Consider the following 8866-nt stretch of genomic DNA (forward strand, 5'->3'; position numbering starts at 1 on the left):
GCAGGACAGGGGTGGCGAAATGGATGAACGGAGTCAACAGTTACACAGTTCCAGTTATGAAATAAGTAAGTCTTGGAGATGCAAATTACAGCATGGTGGCTATCATTAATAATACTTTGTTGCATATCTGAGAGTTGGAAAGTCCAGTTTAAGAAGAAAGTGAGGACAATAGCCAATATTGGTGTGGTCCAGAGAAAGCTGCCTATGAATTCATAAGTTTCCAAACTCCAAACCTTGCATATTTCCCACTCGCCACTCAGTCTAAGAAAATGAAATTGAGAGTGGTTATGGGAATTATTTTACTTATGAATTATTAAAAGTGTGTGTTTTCATTGAATTCTGTCATCCCAGATCCCCTAAACACTGTTTAGAGACTTTCCAATAGCAAGAACAGGGTAGAGACATCTACTTCTGATGGTGATAACAACACCACCTCCACCACAACTATCTCACTGTGCTTCTTGAGAAAGGGTCCTCTGCTAAGAGCTTGATGTGTATGAACTCACTTGCTTATTTACTCCTCACAATAACCCCACAAGGCATAGTGGTGCACAGACTCTAAACGTGACCTAGGACCCCCACCTCCTGGTGTTCATACCTTTGTGTAATCATCCCCGCCCCCCGCACCTTTGAGCGGTGGGTAGGACCTGGGACTTGCTTCTGCTCAATGGAATACAGCCGTGATGATGTGATAACATGTGTGTGATCACATTACACAATAACTTGGTTTCCTGAAGCCTCTTTCTCCCTGGCTGGTTTTGAGGAAGCAAGTGGCCTTTGGTTGGCAAATGACCAACAAGAAAACGAGGTCCTAGTCCTACAACCACAAGGACATCCATTTTGCTAACGTCCTCGGTAAGCGTGAAAGGGGATCCTCCCCCAGTCAAATTTCAGATGAGACCTCAACCCTGCCACACAGTTTGACTTCAGTCTTGCCAAGGATCCAGCTGAGCTATCCCCGGACTCTTGACCCACAGAAACTGTGGCCAAGAAATATGTGTAGTTTGAGGCTGCTGTGTGTGTAGGACCATTGATTCTCTTCTTGGCAACAGATAACAATACCAGTGGTGTGGATGTGCTTGCATGCTAAGTCATTTCAGTTGTGTCTGACTCTTTGTGACCCTATGCATTGTAGCATGCCGGGCTCCTCTGCCCATGGGATTCTCCAGGCAAGAATACTAGAGTGGGTTGCTGTACCCTTCTCCAGGGGATGTTCCTGACCCAGGGATCGAACCTGTGTCTTTTACGCCTCCTGCATTGGCAGGTGGGTTCTTTACCACTAGTGCCACCTGGGAAGCTAGTGATGTGGATATCTGCATCCTATTCAACAGGAGGAAAGTCGAATAAATGTTCACATAGCGAATAAGAGGCAAGATGAAAAATCAGAAAGTCTGGTTCTGGAAGATCAGCCTTGACCACCGCAGGTCACTGCCTCTGCTAACATCAACTAGCCCACCTGTCTCACTCTCTCTCCCAAAGGTGGGAACCCCTGTCTTGAAGCCATAGGCCTCGTTAGAGCACCAAACTCAATCCCTCACAGCCTCGGTGCCAAGGCTTAAGTATGGCATTTGTGCCAGCACCCAGGAGAGGGCAGAGCAGGGGTAATGAGCCTTGTTACCCCCCCCCCGCGCCCATTCCCCCCACCAGCAGGGGCATCTGGGAAGGAGCAAAGCTTGGTAGCACACCAAAGGCTCCAGCAGTCTGTGCTCTGAATAAACTCTGCCAGTAACTTGAGCGTCCCCACAAATAAAGCAGGACAATAAGTCTGTGGGGGTCACAGAAAGAATCTTGGCACAGAAGTTCACAGACTGAGGCTCTGATCATGGTTCTGCCAACCGGGATGCCGTGGGAACCGGAGGGAGTCACTCGACTCTTCCAGGCTCCGCTCTCTAGTCTCTAGAAGGACGGTCTGGAGTGGGGCAGTCTTTTGGGTTATTTATTATTTTTCTTTTCTTTCTTTCTTTTTTTTTTGGGGGGGGGGGAGTATAGTTGCTTAACGATACTGTGTTAGTTCCTGCTGTACAGCAAAGTGAATCAGCTCTATGTATGCATGAGTGAGTGACAGTCATTCAGTTTTACCTGACTCTTTGTGACCCCATAGATGGTAGCCGGCAGGCTCCTCTGTCCATGGGATTCTCCAGGTAAGAATACTGAAGTAGGTTGCTGCTTCCTCCTCCAGGGGATCTTCCCAGCCCAGGGACTGAACCCAGGTGTCCTGCATTGCTGGCAATTCTTTACTGTCTGAGCCACCAGGGAAGCCCATATGTACACGTATATCCCCTCTTCTTTTGGATTTCCTTCCCATTCAGGTCACCACAGAGCACTGAGTAGAGTTCCCCGTGCTAAAGAGCAGGTTCCCGTTAGTTATCTGTTGCGCACATAGTAGTGTTTACGTGTCAATCCCAATGTCATTTCATCCCTTAATCCCTTCCCCTTTGGTGTCCATATGTGTGTTCTCTATGTCTCTATTTCTGAAGCAGTCTTAAAGCCTCCAAAACAAAACATAATCTTAAGGTACTGTCTTGGTTTGAATTTATTCGATGTCTTTCTCCTCCCCCTGCCCTGGACCTGCAAGGGCCTCCTTCATTTTGGTTACCTAATTTATAACCCAGGTAATAGATTTTTTCAAAGGAGAAAAAAATTGAGGGGAGAAAAAGGAGAAGAAATATCGTGGGGTAGCCACAAGGAAGGATGGCATTAATAGCCAGAAAGAAGAAATTCTGACTCAAAGCTATGGAAACCCTGCGCCTCCGGCCTGGGCATTTTCTGCCCACCGTCCACTCAGAAGCCAGGGCTCCCTCATCCACACGTCCTCTGGTAGATTGAGTCCCAGCTTCATGACAGTCTTATTTTTTCACTGAATGCATGCAGTGAATGCTAAACCGTAATCTCTTTTTGCATGCCTCCGTTCCAAATTCAAAACCGGAGGCGAGAGCCTACTGTCTGAAGTGGGCGAGCTCTGTCAGCCACTCCATGGGCCCGGCCAGGCGGTCCTGCAATCCTGCGACTTTTTCCCTGCTTCACACTTTGTCAAAATGCATCACATGCAATGCAAAGAAATGGCTGCTGGAAACTCCCTGTTTTCCAATCCTTTTACCCTCTGATTGTTCTTTTTCTCTGAGGCTTGCCCATCCTCAGAATAGGCTGGGGTCCCCGCCTGGGCTCCTTGCATCTGAAAGCAGGGTGCTCGCACCCAAGAGAGGGGTGGGGAGGTGCCCGTTGTCCTGGGCCCTGGGCTGCCTGAGATGCTGTTTTCCCATTACTCCAGGCTGTTTCCATACTATTAAAGCTTGATCCTTTGAGGAAGGTGTGGTAAAAAGAAAGTAAAGCAGGCATGCCCAAGAGAATCCTCTGCTGGCTTCCACTGCACTAGATGGTCATCTGGTTGCTGGCATGGTCCAAGAGCCCAGCCTGCCTCTCTTCCTTCACCCCCAGCAGGCCCGGGAGGTGCAGTGCCGTCCAGCCAGCCTGGCCATCACGTCCTTTCTCAAGGAAAGGACTTTTGCACACACGGTCCCTTTGGCCTGAATGCTCTCCCACTAGATCTCTCCATGGCTACCTCCTTTCTTTGTCGTCTGGGGAATGAGCCCAGTGAGGTCACTCAGCCCTGAAATAGCAGAAGCTGCCTTGGTCAGTGCCGGCCAGGCACATGGCATCAGTGATTCCAGGCGCTGATACCAGTGTCTCAGACAGGTGGGATGCTCAGACCCACTGAGCGTCTCTGAGCACCAGAGCCCAGTCTGCCCAGATGCAGGGCCGGCTGGACACGCCAGTGAACTTGTCGCCCTAGGAGCAGCCTCAGTGTCCACACAGCATCCCCACCCCGCAGCTCACATAACACTGGCTCCCCAGGACCTGTGTGGTCCTTCCTTTGGCCTCACACCTTTGCCAGTTGCATCCTTCCCTGACCCACCTCCCCCTTCTGTGCTGGTCCTTCCTGCCACGACCTCCCGGCTAGACCGCTTCCCTGCACATCCTCATCGCAGAGCCTGGTTCTCAAATTTCTATAGGTATGTCACACTCCTGATCCAGCTTTTCCTATTTTCTTCATGGCTCTTGATCCCTAAATATTTTTTCTGTGGATTTAATTGCTTACTCTTTTGTATGGACAGATTTCTCTACAATGAGAGAGAAAGCTCCACGAAGGGAGTGTGTCTGCCTACACCACACTGAGCACAGTTGCTGTTGTTGTTCGTCGTTTAGTTGTGTCTGAGTCTTTACAACCCCATGGACTGCAACACACCAGGCTTTCCCATCCTTCACTATTTCCCAGAGTTTGCTCAGATCCATGTCCACTGAGTGGATGATACTATCCAACCATCTCATCCTCTGCTGCCCTCTTCTCCTTTTGCCTTCAGTCTTTCCCAGTATCAGGGTCTTTTCTAGAGTCTACTCTTTGCATCAGGTGGCCAAAGTACTGGAGCTTCAGCTTCCGCATCAGTCCTTCCAATGAATATTCAGAGTTGATTTCCTTTAGGATTGACTGGTTTGATCTCCTCCATAAATGTTTGCTGAGAAATGAATGAATTCATTTACAGCTCACCATGATTCTAAGTTGTTCTTTGTCTTTTGATGGAATTTTCCTCTTAAGGCTCAAGCTTTTCTACAAAGCCCTTCTACACATCTGACACCCCTGCTAAAGGAATTTAAAGAAACTGGAAAATTCTTCCCAGTGCCTTAGAAATCACACTCCAATGGCCAAGAAGCCCAGTGTCCACTGGCTCTGGGCACCCCAGTCCTGCAGGTAAGACTGAACTTAAAGGGCAGTTAGACAGACTGTATGATAAAAATTATATCAGTGCTTGAATTCTTGGGACAATGTAACTGTTGGAACTCTGGACTCTTGCCTCAAACTGAGCTTGTTTATTTCTGGCAGATGAAAAGCATGCTTGTCCCTAGTGGCCGTTCTTTGCCCGGCGGGGTTTTCTCTCTGGTTAGCTGGTCTTGCCTGACCCATTTATCTAAACTTCTCTGGATACAGGGCACTAAAATCTCTCTCTGTTTGTTCACCTTGTGTTTCCAGTGTTCACAGTAGTTACTATGCACAGTGGACAGTCAAAACCACACAGCGGTTGAATGAATGAACGGATAAATGCACAAATCTCACTCTTCCCAGAGGGAGAACCACTAAAACCCATCAGAGGAACCCATTGACCAGAGCAGGATCTCAGAAGCCCCTGTGGAAGCAGCAGTGACAAGGACTAGTCCACCCAGAGAAAGTCACAGGGTCCAAGGACAGAAGACACATGGCATTTAAGGAGAAACATGGGATTTCCTGTGACTTCCACACAGGCAACCGTGAGTTAGCCTTCTCTCCTCAAGAAGACTCCAGAATTAGGACCTTACTGCCAGAGCTGGGTTTTCTGCCAAAGAGATCTAAATGCCTTTTCTGACCATGTAGGGGCACATCCAGGCTCCTCTCTTAAAAGGCCAAATGATGCAGTGGTGGTGAGACTGGGGAGACAGCTTGGAAGAGGTACTTGGCCCAGAAAGAAGTCCTGCAGAAACCACCCCAAGAATTAAACGAGATGATCCTGGGTGGGGAAGATCCCTTGGAGAAGGAAATGGCAACCCACTCCAGTATTCTTGGCTGGAGAATCCCCATAAACAGAGGAGTCTGGCGGGCTACAGTCAGTGGGGTCCAAAAGAGTCAGACATAATGGAGCAACTAACACACACACAAGGAGGCATCTTGTAGAACATAGAACTCTTTATCCACATTGTGTGTTTTGATGATGATGATGAATACTGCTACTAAGTGTGTTCAGTGGATAATTAGTCTCAGACAATGTCCCATTGGGGGAGAAAAAAGGGAAGGGGGGAAGGAAAAATCTGGGTGGTCAGAAAACCAGGGTGAAATACTTTTAAAACGTCAGATCATGCCACACTCCAACCCCTGCCTCTCTCAAAGGCAGACTCAATCTTCTTACTGTGGCCCACGACCTTCCTGCGGGACCTTGAGCCTGGGTCGCTCTTAGAACCTCCCTCAGGTGAAATCTATATAAGGCACACACAAAAAGGTGCTTGACATCACTAGTCATTAAAGAGATGCAAGTGAAAGCCACCACAAGATGCCACATCACACACGTCAAACAGCAGGGGTTGGCGAAGATGCAGAGAATTTGTGCATGGTTGGTGTGAATGTAAATTGATGCAGCCACTATGGAAAACAGTACTGGAGGCTCCTCAAAAAAATATAAAAAATAAAAAATAGAATTTCCATGAAGTGAAAGTATTAGTCGCTCAGTCGTGTCTGACTCTTTGCAGTCCCATGGACTGCAGCCTGCCAGGCTCGTCTGTCCATGAAATTCTCCAGGCAAGAATACTGGAGTGGGTTGCCCTTCCCTTCTCGAGGGGGATTTTCCTGACCCAGGAATCAAAGCCATGTCTCCTGCATTGCCGGTGGATTCTTTACCATCTGAGGATTTCTACATGATCCAACAATTCTGCTTGTGGATAGATACCCAGAAGCAGTGAAAACAGTGACTCGAACAGATACCTGCCCTCACTGCAGCATTACTGACGAGAAGCAGGATGTGGGAGCAGCCTAAATGTCCATCAGCACATGACTGGTAAAGAAAATGTGGTCTGTACATTCAGTGGACTCTTTGTTGTTGTTCAGTCATTTAGTCTTGTCCAGCTGTCTGCAACCCCATGACTGCAGTAGGCCAGGCTCCTCTGTCCTTCACTACCTCCCAGAGTTTGCTCAAACTCATGTCCACTGAGCCTTAAAAAGGAAGGGAGTTCTGACACGTGCTACCGTATGAACCTTGAAGGCAATACGTTTAGTGAAATAACCAGTCATGAAAGGACAGATGCTGTATGACTGCACTTATATCCCTAGAGGTGTCAAATTCCTAAAGACAGAAAGTAGGATGGGGGTATCAGGGGTTGACGGAGTGGGATGGGGAGTTACTGTTTAATGAGTATAGAGTTTCAGTTTGGGATGATGAAAAGTTTCTAGAAATGGATGGTGGTGATGACAGAACAGCAGTGTGAAGGTCCTTAATGCCAGTGAATTGTACACTTTAAACTGGTTAGAATAGGGACTTCCCCAGTGGTCCAGTGGCCAAGACTCCTTGAGCCCAATGCAGGGGGCATGGGTTCATTCCCTGGTCAGAGAACTAGATCCCACATGCCACACCCAAAGATTTTGCAAGCTACCATCAAAAGAACGTGTATGCCACAATGAAGATCAGAGACTCTGCATGCTGCAACGAAGACCCAATGCAGCCAAATAAATCACTATTTTTAAAAAATGATTTAAATAACAAATTTTTGTTGTATATGTTTTATTACAAATAAAAATAAAAAAAAAAAAAAGAACTGAAGAGAGTTGAGGATTCAGGCCAAGCTTCTGGCTTTGGAGCAATAGAGGACAGCAACATGCCACTGCTTAAGAGAAAAAAAGAGAGCAGTGTTCTTGGTGGCCACAAGCCCCCTCACTGTCACTGCTATGGCCGTGTCAACCAGCCTGCCTGGTCCACTCAGACACTGGCTCGAATGATTCTCTCAGCAAGCTGTCAGCTGCTTGGACTAAATGAACTCTACAGACAGATTGCTTGCTGCTATTTGGACAAAGCTAATTCTGCCAGAAATAATGAGAGTGGCCTGGCGTGGAAGCGTCAGATCATGAATCATGGAAGTCAGAGTTCTCTCCAGTCCGTAGCCAAAAATGCCACCCCCTGGATTAAAAGGAAGGAGGCGCTGATGAAAGCAACAGAATGGATGAGTCTCAGAAGCAATCTGCTACATGAAAGAAGTCAGGATTACTGAAGTGGTGATCCCTTTCAAATAAAGCTCTGGGTAAAATGACTCTTTGATGACAAAGATTGGAACAGTGGTCACCAGAGTGAGGAGATGGAGCCTGGGGTGTGTGGCTAGCTGGGAAGGGCCACCAGGAAACTTTCAGAGATAAGGGACATGTTTTCTATCTTATAAGGGTTTGCACTGAATAATTCTATGGTTAAAACTCAAACTATGTGCTGGATCTATTCATTTCATTGTATGTAAATGTGGCTTCTTAAAAAGAATGCACTTGGGATGGACATGTACACTATGCTGTGCTTAGTTCACTGTCATGTCTGAGTCTTTGTGACCCCATGGACTGTAGCCCACCAGGCTCCTCTCTCCATGGGGAATTTCCAGGCAAGAATACTGGAGTGGGTTGCCATGCCCCGCTCCAGGGGATCTTCCCAACTCAGGGATCGAACCCAGGTTTCCCTCATTGCAGGTGGATTCTTTACCCTCTGAGTCACCAGGGAAGTTTGGACATGTCCACACTGCCATATTTAAAATGGATAACCAACAAGGACCTACTGTATAACACATAGAACTCTGCTCAAGGTTATGTGGCAGTCTGGATGGGAGGGGAGTTTGGGGGAGAATGGATACATGTATATGTATGGCTGAGTCCCTTCATTGTTCACCTGAAACTACCACAACATTATTAATCGGCTTTAGTCTGACATAAAAGTTTAAAAAAGAAAAGAAAGAACCGCGCAAGACATGGAACTCTAGTAAATACCTGTTATGTATGCAGCAGTATTGATGTCTACAACTTAGTTTGAAATGAATTTAAAAATAAGATGAACTGGTATGTTAATATATGGGCAGTGGTGAGACAGCAAGAGCAAAACACTGGCAGCTGAGTCTAGGTGGCAGGTGTATGGGTATTTATAATTCCTTCAACTTTTATCTAGAGTTATAAACTTGCATATAAAATGTGAAGGGGAATAAAATTCTAGTTAAGAAACCTTGAAACACTCAGTTCTTAGCACAGTATAGGATCGGAGAACGTTAGAACTTCATGCCCATCTGATAACATCTAGAATTATGGTTCTTCTTTTTCTTTCTCTCTCTGTTT

This window comes from Capra hircus, chromosome 19 (genome assembly GCF_001704415.2).
Source record: "Capra hircus breed San Clemente chromosome 19, ASM170441v1, whole genome shotgun sequence".
In the NCBI taxonomy this organism is placed as follows: Eukaryota; Metazoa; Chordata; class Mammalia; order Artiodactyla; family Bovidae; genus Capra; species Capra hircus.